Genomic DNA, 18232 nt, shown 5'->3' with positions numbered 1-18232 from the left:
CATCAGTTCTCCATGTGGTGTGATTGAAGTGGCCCCTGCAGTGCTCTGTGGTCCAAAATATCTCTCACATTGCCTGAATTTTCACCAATTATGGAATAGTTTGGGGGTAAACTGTATCTTTAAAAAAATAGAACTACCACTGGATGAGTTAAGGGAGACAATCAGTCACATTATTAGGGTGGATTAATTTAATCAGATTGTCATTCTAACACTTAGCTTCAAGCACTGAAGGAATGGCAGTTTTGATCAATGAGAGGAGAATAAGGGAGACAGTTTTGGAACATCCTAGAGCCATAACTAGAGCCAGGTGGCAGGGTCTTTCCCTTAAGGCACAGAATTTAAAGGTTATTGGCAATACTTGAATCTTTCAGCAAATAGAAACACTGAGCTTATTAATTAAGAAGACCAGCAAGTAAAATGGGAAACTATCAGATGGCAACCTCCTCTCCAAAAAAGACACACTCTATAGGATCATCTTCTCAATTGGTGGACTCTCTAAGAGCAGCTTCACCATGTCCCAGGGTCTCTTCCTTATGTTTGATATCCCCTTCCCCCAGTGAATTACGGGTGTATTTTGTGGCACTTGCTTTGGATACCAAAATTTCCAGTTACATCTCTGAACATGGATACTGTGAAAGAAAGAGGATAAGTTTAGTGGGGAGCCTCAGGGAGTCAGGGGGAAACATCAGGGTACTGGGTATTTAGGGGGTGGGCAATGAGGGGAAGATTCTAGGAGGTGGGAGGTTTCATATTTGTATGGAAGTCTATTATCTCTGGTACATCTCTGTTCTCTACCCTAGACATCTTCACTTTGATTTAGCAGTAGCTTAATTCTTCTGCTGAAGCTTGAACAGGAAGAAAATGGATTAAAATGCAGCAGGAGGGATTTAGGTTAGATTGGTTGGACAACTTCCTGGCTCTACAGGGTGTCCCATAAGTCTTCATGCAGTTTCAAGGTATTAAAGTTATTAAGCTATTAAAGCTTAAAGTTGCACTTGGACTTTTGGAACACCGTCTATACTTTCTAATTAAATGAGTCATCCAGGAAGATCTTTAAGTCTCTCCCTGGAGTCCTTTCAGAGATGACTAGAAACAAGGGGATAGGCAGAATGGTTAAGGGGAGGGGGACTTGTTTTTTTATTATTATTAGTCATACACTTCTTGGGGACAATATAAGTACGGTCTTGAGAAGGACTATGAGGATTCTATGAATGTAACTGGCAAAAATCTCCAAGAAACCCACAGGGCCACAGTGAAAGGCCAGCCAGGTTCTTATGCACCTCGGACAGGAACGATTTTTAGATCTCTTTCAGATGGACGTGAATTAGTATCAATGATGATAAAGACCTTTCTCCTGTATCCACTTCCCTCTCCAGAGAATATAGTCTATGAATGTGAATGAAATGCCTGTTAGATGAATTAGGACTATTTGCAGTTAATTCTCTCTCCTCCCACCCCCCATATGGGCTAAGGAAGAGATGATGAATGCTGCAAATCAAGCCAGCAGAGACTTTTGCCTTAGTGTTTTTTTCTTCTCTCTCTTTCTCCCTTCTTCTCCTCTCCCTTCCCCTCTTCTCATTCTTCCTCTCTTCCTTCCCTCTTCCATTTCCTTTCCACTACTGTCTCTTCTCCTCTCTCTTCTCTTTCCTTTCTTTTCCAAATATCCCCTTCTTTCACCCTTGTCCCCCATTTTCTTACCTTTCTCCCTTTTTTAAACTCAACTTCCACCTTCTATAAAGACACCTTTCCTGATTTCCCTCAGATAGTAATATTTCCCTTCAGTTGTTGTTGTTGTTTTCAGTCATATCAGACTCTTCATGGCCCCATTTGGGGATTTCTTTTCAAAGATGCTGCAATGATTTGCCATTTCCTTCTCCAGCTCATTTGACAGATGTGGAAACTGAGGCAAATAAGGTTAAGTGACTTTTAGGGTCACACAGGCAGGAAGTGCTTTGGATCGAATCTGAACTCAGGTCTTCCTGACTTCAGGTCTGGTTCTCTAGTCACTGTGCCACCCAGCTGCCCTCCCTCTCTAATTGCTTCGTATTTATTTTGTATATATTTTTCATTTAGTTTTTTTTGTGCCCTTGTTTTCTTCAGTATAAATGTAAGCTTCTTAAGGGAAGAGAGTATGTAATTTCTCATTTTTTTGTGTCTGCACTGTGTAGTTCAGTGTATGTAATGTGTGTGTGTTTGTCCTTCATTGCTGAAGAAGACCATGTCATCAGAGAAATGATGACATGGCTTGCACTTGACTTTGTGTTGAGTGAGGGAGGGCTGTGCAGGTCACCAGCCTCACTTCTCCTCCAGAGTCATCGGAATCCAGTGACCAGATATTATCAGGATGACTGGAAATGACCCAGGATGAGGCAATTGGGGCTAAGTGACTTGTCCAAGGTCACACAGCTAGTGAGTGCCAAATGTCTAAGGTAAGATTTGATCTCAAGTCCTCCTGACTCCCGAACTGGTGCTCTATCCACTGCACCAGCTAACTGCCCCAGTGTGTATGTAATAGGTATTTAATGAATGTTTGTTGAATTGAATTGAATGACACTTTATCACACCTCCCTTCTCTCCTTTCTCTCCTCTCCTCACTCTCCTTTCCTTTTCTCATCTCCTACCTTCTCTTCCTTCTCCTTCTACTCTCTCACTCCTCTTCTTCCCTTTATTCATCTCTTCTCTTCCTTTTCCATCATCTTCCTCCTTCTCCTTCCTCCCCTATTTTTCTTCTCCTCTCCTTTCTTCTCTTCACCTCTTTCTTACCTACCTTCTTTCCCTTTTCCTTTTTCTTGATTTCTTCAAACATCTCCTCTCTTTCCCCCTCTTTGCTTTTTCTTTTGTCTCTTCCTCTTTTCTTTTTCTCCTTTTCTTTCTTCACTTCTTTCTACCCTCCTTCTTTTTCTTCTTCTTGATTCCTTCAATCCTTTTCTTCCTCTCTTCCCCTTTCTCTTTTCTTCTCTATCTTCCTTTCCTCTCTTTATCCCCTCTCCTCCATGTCCTTTTCCTTTCCTCTTCCCTCTTCTCCTCCTCTCTCTTTTATCCATTTATCTCTTCTTTCTTTTCCTTAGTCCCTCCTCTTCTTTCTCCTCTCCCTTTCCCCTCTGCTTTCCCCCACCCCCTCTCCTCCCCTTTCTTTTTCCTGTCTGAAGTATCACTCCAGATACATTCTTCTGTTACTGCCCTCCCCAACTGGCATTATAGGATATCTCTTGAAGTCTTTTCTCTTTCCTCAAAATTAAAACATTCCAAAATAAATCATGAAACAGAATCCCTCTCTTGCTTTAGCATTGCTCCCCAAAGTCAGACACTTGGAGCTGTGCATTAATAATGAATCCAGTGTAAATGAGTTAATACTCTTCCTAAAGTGACCACCTAACAAATAGGCCAATGCAGGTGGTGATGAACAGAGCTCCTGAGAGATAAGATTCTGACTAAATTTATTAGCACACAACACTACAAATAGAAGATACTAGAGAAATGTTTTGGGGGTCATAGAAATAGAAGATCTATGGTTGAAATGGATCTTAGAGATCACCTACTCCAACCATTCCACACCCCCATTTTACAGATGAGAAATAAAGCTTGAGGTAAATGACTTGTCCAAGGTCATAACACAGATAAGATTTGAACCCAGATTCTTTGACTCTAAATCAAGCACTGACAATGTTATAGTAATGAACTTGGAATTAGGGACCACTATGGACACCAGAAAGAGTCAACCTAGTCAACCAAGTATCTCTCATAACCTCAAGACTATTTACAGCATAGGCAGCCCTTGTGTCTGCTTACTAATACTATCCATTTACTCTCCCAAGGTAGGAGTAATGAGCTAAAGAAGAAAGAATACAAAGGAAAACCAGCATTGCCTTCTTAGTCCAGATGAGAGGATGTCAATATCAAGGGGCATTTTTCACTTTTCAGGCTCATTGCTCTGACATATAATAGGAGTGTGGGAACTCCTTTCCTCAAGGCAGAAAGTAACCCATCTATAACTAAGAATCTGAAGCTCTTACTGCTAATGATGATGATGATGATGATGTTAATGACATTTATATAGAGTTTCAAGCTTTGCAAAGCTTTCTTTATAGGTATGTTATCTTATTTGAGTTTCAGAACAACAATGTGAAGCAGGTCCTACTATTATTCTCATTTTAGAGATGAGAAATTGAGACTGAGAGAGGTTAAATGATTTTCTCAGGGTTGTGTCTAACTGGAACTCAAACTCAGGTCTTTCTGTCTCCAAGCCTAGTCTGAGTGACCTTCTTCTGGTTGGAAAGCAGCAAGTGGCAAGCAGGTCTTGCTGCTTTGAAGTGCCCCACATTATCCACTATTCCACATTGCTTTTCTGTTCAGTCATCATTTACCAAAAATGTGTACATACAATTTTCCTAACATGACTCCATACCTATTAAAATTGCAATGACAATGCTCATGCTACCTCCCTTACAGGGTTATGATGAAGAAAGTGCTTTGTAAATTTTAAAACACTTGAGGATATGAGCTGTTACCTCCCTCATTACTGTGCCAGAACACATCCTTCCTGCAATATAAAGTTGGCAACATTTTTGTTCATGTTTCAGAAATAAAGTGTTGTGAAGTCATGTTTAAATTCACCTTAGTTATGCTGAGGTGACAGCCCTTCCCTGACTGTGGGTGGAAATGTTCTATAACCCCTGTCTGTCTAAAATGGCTGTAATATTGTATTGTTGAAAGGTGGAATTTTGTAAAGCTAATTCCCCGGGGGATGGGAGACAATCTCAGGCATGAGTTAATAAGCCAGATTGTAGGTTCAGAATGTGTCTGTCATCTCAGCCCAGCAAAAAGATTCAGAATTGGGGCCTTGGGAAATAGGAGCTTGGTAGGAAGTTCGATCTTGGGTTGGAAACAGGAGGAAATCAGATGAAGGAAGGACTGAAAACATCATGGCAATGGTGATTAAGGACCATGTGGGAAAAGGGCCAACTAGATCTAGACATTAATTAGACATTGTTGAGACATTGTTGGTCCCAATATCCCTTGGTTTTTAGTAAGCCATTCCGCTCCTCCTACCCCCTTTTGATTGGGTGTTGTCTTCTTTTATTGTAGGTACCTTGAGGGTAGGGACTCTGTTTCATGTTTGTATTCCCAGCCCTTAGCACAGTGCCTGTCACATAGTAGGTGCTTAATAAATGTTTAGTGAAAGACTCTACCTCCTACTCAATATATAAGGAAGTCTTATTTATTAACTATTCCCCATTTATCCTTAACAAGCTTTTTATACCCCCTTAGGTATGTATTTCTCAAATTGGGAATTCCTCAATTAGAACAATTAAAATAGTTCACATTTATACTGCTTTATATAATACATATATCAAGTCTCAGCATATTACAATAATTCCTCAATTAGAGTCACAATGACTCACATGAAATTGATGTAACAATCCATACTGGAAGAGCTACATGGATGAATAATGCTATCTGTCCATATTATGATAGTCAGTCAAATGGTCAGTGTTTTTAGGTAGTCATTCATTACCTATATCCAGAAAAGTCATTACAGATGAACTGAACCCAGAGTCGAACAGATGGTAAAGAATGGGTTGGATTGCAATTAGGAAATTAAACAGTGGCTTTAACAATTTCACATTGCTTCTTTAGGGCCCATATTAAACACACACATACATACACACACACACACACGCATACACATGCACACACTATGTTTTCCTGGAAATGGTGCATAATTATGACTCTTGGAGTACTAGAGTTGCAAGGAATCAAAGTTATGGGTGACCCAAAGGGCATCAATTAGGTGTATGGTAGGCATTTCCTTCATCCTGCCCTCTCTTCCTTCCTTCTTTTTTTCTTTCCTTCCTCCCTCCCTTCCTTCCTTCCTTCCTTCCTTCCTTCCTTCCTTCCTTCCTTCCTTCCTTCCTTCCTTCCTTCCTTCCTTCCTTCCTTCCTTCCACTTTGTCTATCTTTCTCGGCTGTTTTCTGTTTTCTTGTTGTAGCCATTCAGGTGGTATATATCTGAGACTTGATATATGTATGAGATATATTGACTATAGCATACAGTATTTTCAATGATGACATACACAAGAAATAAAATGAGGGACAGCATCAAGGAAATATGTGACTGGAAAAGGTGATGGGCTGGTCATGTGTTAAGATGGCCAACATGTTCCTACACCCATGCGTTCCCATAATATGGATAAAATACCTAGAACGAGGCCTTCAGTATACTGCATGGATCCTCTGTGGGGAACTATGAAAGTATACAGGCAAGAGTCTCACAGGATGACAAGGGATAGATATGTCGTACTCTGTCCCAATGGGGAAAATGCCTAAATTAATGAGATTATAGGTCCACTGAAGTGTTTGTAAACATCTCTTTTTATTCTCGAAATAACACTGTGAGAATAGTAGCATAATTCGGAACACTTTCATTCCACAGATATAGATATGTTTTTGTTTTTCCTCCATATTCAGTCCCACTGCATGACTTGCCTTCAGGTCACTGGTCTAGGTATAGAAGTTGATGGATTGGTGGTGATGGTGGAAGTGCAACTTCCAGAGCAGAAGATATGGAGCTGTCCAGGACAAAGACCACAAAGGTCATTGTAAGGTCTGTGCAACTTAGTCTGAGTCCAGGGAAGGAATTTGGAGGATCAGCTATGGAGATGGGACCATCAACTAGGATTCCTCAGACAACATTGAGTCTACTTTATTTTGATAATGGTGGACATGACCTCATTGCACTTTGTCTTGGTCACACTACAGCTAGAATATCATATTCAGATCTTACACTGCATTATAAGAAAGACATCGACAAACTGGAGGATTTCTACATGAGAAAGATCAGGAAGGGAAAAGAACTAGAGCCAATGCCCCATGAAGATCGGCTGAAGTAACTGGGAATGCTTTGCCTTTGTGCTGATTTTATCCTTCAGAAGGTAGAAGAAAAAGTCAATCATTTATTAAGTTCTTTCTGTGTAACTGGCACTGTACTAAGTGCCAGGAATACAAAGAAAGGCAAAAACACTCTCTTTACTTGCATGGAGGCGATTATGCTTATATAAAATATATATATGGAAGATAATATGAGTGGTGAAGGCATTAGTGACTGGGAAGGGCTAAAAACTGGGAAAGGATTCCTCAAAAATGTGGGATTTGAACTGAGTCTTAAAGGAAACCTGAGAAATTAAAAGGGAGAGGTGGGAGAGCAGAATATTACAAGGACAGTCATTACAAAGGTTTGGAGCTGGGACCTGGAGTGTCGCTTTCAAGGAATTGCAAGAAGGTCAGTGATGTTGGATCATAGAGTTAATGAAGGTAAGAGAAGTGACAGGTCATGATGAGTTTTCAATGCCAAATAGAGAACTTTATATTTGATCCTGGAGGTAATAAATAGCCACTGGAATTTATTATGGGGTTAAAGGAGAAGAGAGGAAGTAGAATGAGGAGTAAGAATGGGTGAAAAGGGGACAGGAGTGTGTGTTTGTGTGTGTATGTGTTTGTGTGTGTGCGTGTGTGTATGACATGATCAGGTTTATTCTTGAGAAAAATCACCTTGCCAGCTGAATGGCAGATGAATTGGAGTGGGAAAACACTTGAGGCAGGAGACCAATTAGAACAGCTTTCACAATAGTCTGGATGATGAGGACTAAATTAGGGTTGCACCTGTAAGCATGGATGGAAGGGGGTGAATATGAAATGTTGTCAGTGTAGAAATGATGAGATTTCATAATAGATACATGGGGTAAGTGAGACTGAGGAATCATGGAAGAGGTTAGAATCAGGGAGTGTTTCTAGATCAAATTTTCACCAATAAGGAGGAGCTAATTGCTAGGGTCCTTTGTAAATAGAGAGGGTTGGATTAGTGACCCTCTAAGATTCCTTCCAATTTTAAATGTGACCCTATGATGATAATATGATAACACAATCAGATGGATTCATAACTGATTGGATGACTGGATTCAAAGAGTAGTTGTTAATGGCTTAATGGCAGGAGGTCTCTACTGGAGTATTCCATAATTTTGTGCTATTTTAACTTTTCTTCCTTCCTTCCTTTCCCTTCCTTTCTTTCTTTCTTTTCTCTTTTCTTCCCTTCTTTCTTTCCTTCTTCCCTTTCTTCCTTCTCTTTCTTTCTTCCTTTCTTTTCTTTCCTCCCTCCCTCCCTTCCTTCCTTCCTTCCTGTTTGTCTATCTTTCTCTGCTGTTTTCTGTTTTCTTGTTATGGCCATTCAGGAGGTTAGAGGCAGGCAAAGTGGTGAAGTCAGCCTGTACCTGGATGCTGCCAGGATAATAATGTGGAAGCAGGCTCTTTAAAAAACAAACCTATTACATTGTGAAATCTGTCTTGAGGGGGAGTCCAGGCAGGATATGTGCACCATATCTGAATCCAAGAGACATCCAAAGGGCATGAGCCCTTGCATGTCTTTTCACTCTCCCATATATACGTGTAGTACCCAGTCTGGCTTCTAATTACCTCAAAGTCACAGACATTTAGAGTCAGAAGATTCTTTACACCATAATGCATTGGAAAGAGGACAGAATTTCTCAAGTGAGTACCAGTCCAGGGTTCTATCCATTAGATTCCACTGCCTCTGTGTAAGCATGGTATTGACGCAGGCAAGGGTAAGGATGCCACTTCCTCAGAGGTCTCTTCCATGTCAGGCAGAGGGGCAGCAGAGGATAATCTGGCCATTGGAGACATAGAGGGGAGAAGGGGATTGAATTCAGTGATGCCCTAGCTAATGCAGACTCCATCCATCTTTCTTCCTGGGTGAGAGGGTGTGGAAAACAGTGATGCAGTGGTTTCCATTTCAATTAGCTCCAAGAACTTCTGATCATGGTCTCTCAGGCATGTGTACCCAATCACACCTGGGCTCATCAGGCCCATAGTCTATACTTGGTTTTGCTTTTTTATGTCAATGCTGTTCCTCCTGCAATATCATTACTGTTTGAGGACAGCCTTTCCAATCACGTTGCTTTCTGAGTAATACTAGTTTCTTGCCAGGAATGACAAACCAAGCTCCAAAGATTCTCTCTCTCTCTCTCTCTCTCTCTCTCTCTCTCTCTCTCTCTCTCTCTCTCTCTCTCTCTCTCTCTCTCTCTCTCTCTCTCTCCCCGCCCCATCTCTGTCTCTGTCTGTCTCTCATTTTTAACTACCTGACCTCAAAACACAGAAGTTTTCACCCTCTCCTTTAATGCAGTCCCTGTCTCCTACCATCCCGCCAGGCATTGTTCTACAATGGCAATAACCCTGGTTCTAGAGCCAGAGAATCTGAGTTCAAATCCTGTTTCAAATTCTTACTAGCTATGTGACTCTAGGAAATTCATTTAACTTTTCTGGAGCCTGATTCAGATTCTTCATCTGTAAAATCAGGTGAGATTTGTGTGGACCAAATGCCCTGAGAGTCCCTTCCAACTCTAGATCTAAGATCATTCTCCATCCTAGGATCTCTGGTTTGGGGAGGGCTGTTAGAGATCAGACTTAGGTGAAGGTGGCAGGCATAGGAAGGGGTCATTGATTTGGTATGGATAGATGAGGACTGGGAAAGGATTATCTCAGAAAGGATCATTAGACTGAGGCTAGTACACATGGCCAATGCTGATTAGATAGATGTGTGTGCGTGTGCGTGTGCGTGTGCGTGTGCGTGTGTGTGTGTAATAGACTTAACTAAAGGTATTAGGGTCTCTATTGCTTTTGCAAACTACCTCTTCTTCCCTGAACATTTTACTTCTGTCCTTTTCTTTTTTTGGGGGGAGGGGGACAAGATTTATGACCACTACCAATGAGTAACTTCTCTCTACCATTGCAGACTGGCACCTCCTCTTCCATTTGTAATGTTAGAGAGTTTCCTGGGAGGGGGGAGAGAGAGAGAGAGAGAGAGAGAGAGAGAGAGAGAGAGAGAGAGAGAGAGAGAGAGAGAGAGAGAGAGAGAGAGAGAGAGAGAGAGTGATGACTTCACTTGTTCGGGCTTGCCTAGTAGCAGCTTCACCAATTACTTAAAAGTTTACAAGGCACTTTTCCTATATTATTTCATCTGATCTTCACAGCAATCCTTGGAGGTAGGCGCCAGTATTGGCCCTGCACAGATGAAGAAGATGAGGATGAAAAAGGTTAAGTCCCTTGCTCAGGAGCCAACCCCATAAGTGGCAGAGACAGAATTTGAACCCAGGTCTTCTTGATTCCAAGTCTATATCTCTTCCACTGCTTAACATACTTCAGAGGTGGGGCTTCCTTGCCCTGAAACTGAATCTCTTTCTCCCTCTCTCTTTCTCTCCTCGCTGTCTCCACAAATACAGGATGTTCTAAAAGTCTTAGTGCAGTTTTAAGCTTTAGTAGTATAAAATTGCACTAAGACTTTTGGGATACCCCATATAAAAAAGAAAGTAAGAAGTAAAAAGAAAAGATGATTTTTTTCCCCCAATCATTATTTGTGTGACTGAGGTTCCTTAGAATGAGGGAAAAGCAGGACTCAGGTCAGATGCCATCTCCTTTGAAAAGCTATCAATGCTACAGTCATCTTCAAATTGCTTTGGATGTATGTGTCCTACCCATTTTCCTAGGCCAATGTAGTTTCCTTGAGACATGGGGGTTCATTTTTGTCTTTCTATCTATAAGTACCCTGCGTGATGCCTACAACAGGAGCTTGGTGAATGCTTGTTGCATTGCATTGCATTGTGTGTGTGTGTATGGGGGCATCAGTGAGGGGTTGAAGCAGTAGTACAGATAATCACTCTTGTAACTTGCAAATACTCAAATAAAGAATAACTTGATTTGAAAACAAATATCCAACAACCAAGGCATCTAGGTGGCACTGAGGATAGAGCTCCAGACCTGGAGTCAGGAAGACCTGAGTTAAAATCAGGCCTCAGACATTTACTAGCTGTGTAACCCTGGGCAAGTCATTTAAACCTGTTAGCTTCCATTTCCTTATCTGTAAAATGAGCTGCAGAAGGAAAGGATTAATCACTGAAGTATCTTTGCCAAGAAAACCCCAAATGGGGTCAAGAAGAGTCAGACACAACTGAACAACAACAAACTCCAACAACCAAGAATTTAAAATGACTCAGCCAACCAGCCTTAGGCCTCCCCTACAACTGAGTATAAATGTACAGTATCAGATCATTGCGACTCAGACAAATGTCTATGACAGGGTAGGGAACCTCTGACCTCAAGGACACATGTGGCCTTCTAGGTTTTTGGGTGTGGCCTTTTGACTGAGTCCAAGTTTTACAGAACAAATCCTTTTATTAAAGGAATTTGTTTTGTGAAGTTTGGATTCAGTCAAAGGGCTGCCCTTGAGGACCTAGAAGGCCACAGTTTCCTTGACCCTAGTCTATGGGCTTCTAAATTATGGGAAATCAAAGTCTTTGTGTAAGTGTGCACAACCAGGAAACCAATTTATGTAATTACAACAACATTGTAAAGACAAACAACTTTGAAAAACTGAATATCTCCAATTGATACAATGACTAGCCATGATTCTATAGGATAGAGGATGTAGCATGTTACCACCTTCTGACAGAGCGATGAAGGACTTAGGTTGCAGAATGAGACACCCATTTGTAGACACAACCAGCGTGGGAATAGGTTTTGCTTGATCATGCGTATTTATTGAAAGGGCTTTTTTCTTCTTTTTTCTATTAAGTTGGAGTGGGTAGGAGGGAAAGAAAATGAATGCTTGTTAACTGAAAAATAAAATAGAATGAACCCCCCCAACCCCCCAAAAATCTTTCACTGAAGTGTTTGGATTTGAATGACCATATTTAGCTGGATTTATAAGTGATGGGACCTATAGATATGAGCAGGAAGATTATTTCAGTTTGCTTGCTTGTAGTTCAAATACTTTGGGCTCTTGAAGATCAGTCTATATGTATTAACATAACAATGACAACAGGCATGTGTGAAACACTTGGAGGTTTGTGAAGTAATTTAATAAGTTATATTATTTGATGATAACAAATCATATTAATATAACACTTTGAGAAACAGGTTGGCATAGCGCATAGAGAGTTGACTTCAGCATCAGGAAGGCTCATTGAAAACATCTGAAGGACTAATCTCCTTTGAACCCTGATAATTCACGGCTATATGGAGTCATGTAGGTTTCATGCCTACTGACTGAGCCAATCAGGAGTCAAGTCTTTGTTATATATTTTGCTTTGGGGTTTTGCTTATGAGAAGGACATTTTGATTCTCTGAACTAGTGAATGACATATATATATATATATGAAATTAAAGAAGGATTGTTAACCCTTTGAAGTTGTCTTTCCTTTATAAAGCAGATCAAAGAACCTGTGCTAGCTGGCCACCTTGAGTGTGCTAGGGTGCTTGCTAATATACTAACACAAGGTTAGACTTTCTCTTCCTAAATGTATTTGAATTTTAATCCTAGTCTCTCAATGTGGAAGAAAAGGTCATATCAACTTCATAAAGTGATTCCTGACATTGTCAAGCATGAAGAAAGAGACATTGGGTGCCCATGTGTAGAAAGCCTGTAGCTAAGACTTGTAGGCTTCAATTTCACCATAAAGTTTCTTTACATGTTGCAAACACACTACTTGGAAGGGCTTGCCTGAAGCAGTCCTGGGTTTGGGGCTCACCTCCTGTAATACAGGAGCTTCTGAGGTCTGGAGTCTAGCAGGTTCACTCTGGATCCAGGCAGCCAGAAGGACAGTAGTGGAGAAAATTTACTTTATTCTTTCCAACGGTGGTGAGTCAGGAGTTTGTGGGGGAACACCAGCTCCTACAGCATCCCCCTAAGCCTTGATAGGGGCAGGTCGAGACAAGCACAGCATTCATATTCCCCACTTACTGATGAGTGCTTGCTTGATTTATAGAGGAGAATACGAAGGCATTTTGACAGCAGTAGGTTCACAAGTTTACATTAACTTTAGTAATATCATGGTGATTCAGCATAGCACAGGTATAGTAGGCTGTTTACAACTTAAGCTCAAGTGTTTATATTATTTTTGATATGTAAGTGCAATGAGATTGTTTACAGGTCATGATGCTAGGAACTCTTACCTTAAAAAAGAAAATAAATCAACCTTGCATACACCCTCCTTGCTTCTTTCCCCAGAGTCACAAATTTCAGTACACAACCAATTTGCTGATGTTTCTTCTTTTCTGGGCTCCAGTTTTTCTCTAAAGTTAGTGGAATTAACCCTGCTGAACTGGACATTGCTTCATTGCCATTCCCAGACTAGTATTTGGAATCTGGTCAGTTATAAGCATTTCCAGGCTATTTGATGAATGAATTCTTTAGAAGTACGATAGTGAGTAGCCTACTGGGCTTGGAACTATGTTGCCTCCTGTGTCTTTCCCCTCACTAGGACTTGGGGAAAATTCTTCCTTGATGGATTTTGAGGTGGTGCAGCGGATAGACTGCTGTGACTGTAGTAAGAAAGACCTGAGTTCAAATCTGGCTTCAGATACTTATTAGCTGTGTGACCCTAGGAAGCTGCTTAAACTCTGTCTGCCTCAGTTTCTTCAGCTGCAAAATGGGGATAATAATAGCACCTCTCTCCCAGGATTGTAGGGAGGATCAAAATAGATAATATTTGTCAAGTGTTTAGCACAATGCCTGGCACATAGTAGGTACTATATAAATTTTGGCTCTTATCGTAGTTATATTTTTTACTTCTTATTCTCTCCTCCACAAGAAACAACTTGCTGACTCTCCAAAATAGTATTTACCCTAATTCCCAGCATGTGGTTTGATATGAACTCTGTATGTCTGTGATTTACAAATATTATGTCATTCTATTCTCCCAATAACCCTGGGAGATAGGTGCTATTGTTAATTCCCATTTTATAGATGAGGAAACTGAGGCAGACAGATTAAATGACTTGCTCAGGGTCACAGGGTCAGTGGGTGTCTGAGGTCAGATTTGAGCTTATATCTTTCTGGCTACAGGCCCTGTGTGTGTGCACGTGCATGTGTGTGTGCATGTGCATGTGTGTGCGTGCCTGTGCGTGTGCGTATAAGGAGAATAGAAGGGAATTAGGTGATAGGTGCTGATGTCTATGTATGAGTAATGCACAGGAAAGGGATGTATGGAATTGCAAATCTCCAGGATTAGAGACTATATTCTAGAGAGATGGCTTTGGGAATGTCTGAGACAGTAAGATAGAATTTTTTGGCTGCATCTTTACTAGTCAAAAATTTCTTTGTATGGCTATATGTTGCCTATAACATTTTGTTCCTCAGACTGGGGTCTTGGAGCGCTGCCTTTCCTACCTCTAGATTTCTAGGAGGTAGTATTTTCCCCTGATAATGGCAGTCCATTAATGCATTGGAAGTCACTTGTTGTTCCAGAAGGATCCAAGTTTATCTTGGTATCTGTTTCTAAATTATTGGAGCTGATCTTTTCCAGACAAAAACCTCACCCAAAAATGATTTGCTAATAAACACTCTCTTCCATTCCCATTTGGAATGGAAACCAAGTAAGAAGGCATCTTGCCCAAATGCCATCCACTCTGGGCCAATGTAGCCGAGAAGCAGACATTGGCAGGACAGCTGAGCAAATTCTCCCTTGGCTTGGAGCCTCCATACACGACTGCTTCCACCTGCTGATATTGGTCTCTGGGGATTATTTGGAATTCAGTGAAGACCACTCAGGAGATTTTCAAAAACCATTTCACCAGAGAATTTTAAAACCATAGAATTACCTAAGAATTTTAGAAGCATAGACTTCCATAGAATATTGGATGGGGCTATCTAATTCCTTTTGCAGGGAAAAATATCAAGTACTTCCCTTCAATTGAGTTCAATAAGCATTTATTTAGCACATGTTATGTGGTAAGTGCTGTTGGAACAAGGACCAAGACAAATAATCCCTGTCTTCAAGGAGCTTACATTTTACTCTGTACAGAAAATAATCATACAGAGAAATAATTACAAAATATGGACGAGGTCAATACAATATAATTTTAGGGTGGAGGGAGGAAGCACCAACTAGTAGTAGGGGAGGGAGGCTGAGGAAAGGTAATTCTTTCAAGAGTTGTTGGGAGGGATCTGACAGTGGATGAGATTTGGATGGGTAGCTCTTGTTCTTCAGTTTCAACTAGGGAAGACTGAATGGAATATCTGAAATTCTCCTTATCTCCATCCCCAGTATCCTTCCTACTCAGTGAGTTGAAGGAACAGAAAGTTTCTCTCTTCTCGGGATTCCCAACAAATTTTGCTGAGATGTAATTAAGTTCCAAGTCCCTGGAAATCAATCACACTCTCAAGAACTAATACCTTGGCTTGGTGATTAAGAGTAAGGGGAAAATGTTCAGTTCCTGAAGCTAATTGTCAAAGGATCTATCTTAGGCTTTCCAAGGGGATGGGCAAAAGTAGTCACTGGGAGCCATGATTAATCAAGCATGACCTATTGGCCTTCTTCCTTCCTTCCTTCCTTCCTTCCTTCCTTCCTTCCTTCCTTCCTTCCTTCCTTCCTTCCTTCCTTCCTTCCTTCCTTCCTTCCTTCCTTCTTTCCTTCCTTCCTTCCTTCCTTCCTTTCTCTCTCCCTCTCTCTTTCTTCCCTTCTTTCCCCCTCTCTTTTTTTCTTTCATTTTAGAGTCTATAATCAGGTGAAGATCTCATTTCTGGACTCAGACAATTTACTGTGGAGTGGTATAGTCTCATAGGCATTATTGAGACTTGGTGGGATAGACCAGGAGAGGAACTGACAAATTATAAAGCAGACCTAAAGATTGGAGACCAAGATGGTGGGAGAACTGCAGACCCATACCATGTGATCATTGACTGAGGAACTGGGGATGATTAGCCTGAAGAAGAGAAGTCATGTTAACTATTGGAAAGTTTGTAAAGTCTAAGAGGGACTCAATTTGTTTTATTTAGCCCTCAATGGCAGAGCTTGGAGTTAACTAGGTGGTTCTAGGGAGGCAGAGTTTGGATCAGTATAAGGAAATATTTAATAATTAGATTTGTTTAGAATTAGAATGGACTATGGAGCTCCCCTTCACTAAAAATCTTCAAACAAAAGGTAGATGGCTGCTTTTTTGGAATGTTCCAGGTGGCATTCATTTCTTAGTTTGGGATTAGGAAGATGACCTTTAAGGAAGACGGTATGATATGGTAGAAAGGACTCTGGATTTGGAGTCAGGGGACCTGGGTTTGAATATTTGCTTTATCATTTATAATCTGTGTGACCCAGGGCAAGCCTCTTAACCTAAACACTCAGCTTCCTCATCTATAAAGTGAGGGTGTTAGAATAAATGCCCTTTGAGCCCTTTCTAGCTCTAATTCTATGATCCTATAAAGTGGCTTGAAAAGAGAGTCCTTTGTAATCCTGAGATTCCCTGATTATATTAATTATTCAGACTTTAGACCCAGAGACATCTGTGATTTCAAACTGCAGAAAAACCAAGCAGAGGTTTGGATAAAATTCCAGTGTTGAAAGTAACCTAATCCAGACATAATCTAGTTAATTGCCCTGCTTACAGACAAGGCTATTTCTAAAGCTTGGTTGACAAATATAGAATTATGTAAAAGAGAGAGACTTAAATTTGGAGTCAGAGTGCCTGTATGTGAATCTTTGTTCTGTACTTTATAATCTGAGGGACTTTGAATAAAACCCTCACTTCTCTGTGCCTTTGGTTTTTTGACTATAAAATAGATTAGATAAATTTTAAGGTTCTTGCCACCTTTGAATTCATAGTCAATGTCATTTCTGGTTATCTTAAATAATAATCATAATAATAATAGGTAGCATTTAAAAAATCCTTTAAGGTGGGTGGGCAGCTAAGGGGTGCAGTGGATAAAGTGCTGGTCCTAGAGTCAGGAAGACCTGAGTTCAAATCAGGCTTCAGACACCTAATAACTGCGTGACTAGGAGCAAATCACATAACCATGTTTGCCTCAGTTTCCTCATCTGTAAAATGAGCTGGAGAAGGAGATGGCAAACCATTCCAATCATCTCTGCCAAGAAAACCCTTAAATGGGGTTACAAAGAGTCAGACATGACTTAACAACAACAAAGTGCTTTACAAACATTGTTTCATTTTATCATCACAATAACCCTGGGAGATAGGTGCTCCTATTATCCCCCATTTTATAGATGAGGAAACTGAGGCATACGGAGGCTAAATGTCTCACCCAGGGTCACAGGGCTAGTGTCTGAGGCCAGATTTGAACTTACATGTTTCTGATTCTAGGTGTAATACTCTATCCTTTTTAATAGGTAGCTCGGATAGTGACCACACTTACCAGTGTCCCATGGTGCTCCCAGAAGTCCACCTTAATTTCTAACTTCATGCAACTCTCTCCTTTCCTCTGTTTCAATAAATGATTGCTTCTTTGGTCCCATGGCCACCACTCTTTTTTATAAAGGAAATGGAAGTATGGTTACTACATCACTCTTTTCTATGTTTTTTCCCCCCAAAACAATAAAGTGCAGATGATATATTATGCAATTGCTATACTTAGCCACAAAGAAAACAATCAGTCCAGAATGATGAGAGTTAATGGGACACAATCAAGTGAATTGATTTCAGAAAGGTAAGATATTGCATTAAATACGGAATGTCCTTTGTCATTAGGGAGGAATCAAATGGTAGTAAAAGTCATTTTATCAGATGGAGAGCTAAGTAGAGAGGATCAGGTGAGAGAAGTGGTCCAGTCTAGTCCTCCATGTCTGCTCCTGTGGCCTCAGTGGTCAGCACAATCAGTCACTTGGATCCTTGTCTCATCTTTCTTCTCCTTTTGAATTTCAGTGTACATGCACATACGCTCGCATGTATGTATGTGTATATATGTATGTATATGTATGCACACATATATATATGTGCATATATATGAATATGTATAGACACACACACTTGCACACATATACACACATTTTTGTTGTGCCATTTTTTAGTTGTGTCTGACTCTTTGTGACCCCATTTGAGATTTTCTTGGCAGAGATACCAGAATGGTTTTCCATTTCCTTCTTCAGCTCATTTTGCAGATGAGGAAACTGAGACAAACAGTGTTAAGTGACTTGCCCAGGGTCACACAACCAGTAAGACTTTGATTACAGATTTTAATTCAAGAAGATGAGTCTTTATGACTCAGGTCCACCATTCTATTCACTGCACCATCTAGCTGCCCCCACCTCCTCCATATTTCCTCTGTTTATTATTTCCAGCATATTGTATATTGTTTGTTTGTGTGTAGCTGTTTGCATGTTATCTCCTGCATTGAACTGTGTGCTCCTCTAGGGCAGGGCTTCTTCAATATTTTGCACTC

General features: G+C 40.6%; 1 long non-coding RNA gene across 1 annotated transcript in view; it reads left to right on the top strand.

The window, feature by feature from the left end:
- Positions 1 to 2121: 2121 nt before the first annotated feature.
- The window catches only part of LOC140523915 (uncharacterized), a 76763-nt gene continuing 60652 nt past the window's right edge, over positions 2122 to 18232 (top strand). The window contains exon 1 of the long non-coding RNA XR_011973507.1: positions 2122 to 2429. This is a non-coding gene — a long non-coding RNA (uncharacterized lncRNA). The remainder of the gene's footprint in view (positions 2430 to 18232) is intronic.

This window comes from Notamacropus eugenii, chromosome 2, assembly GCF_028372415.1.
Source record: "Notamacropus eugenii isolate mMacEug1 chromosome 2, mMacEug1.pri_v2, whole genome shotgun sequence".
NCBI classification, from domain to species: Eukaryota; Metazoa; Chordata; class Mammalia; order Diprotodontia; family Macropodidae; genus Notamacropus; species Notamacropus eugenii.
The sequence above is the reverse complement of the archived record's forward strand: the minus strand, read 5'-3'. Positions and strand labels throughout refer to the sequence as shown.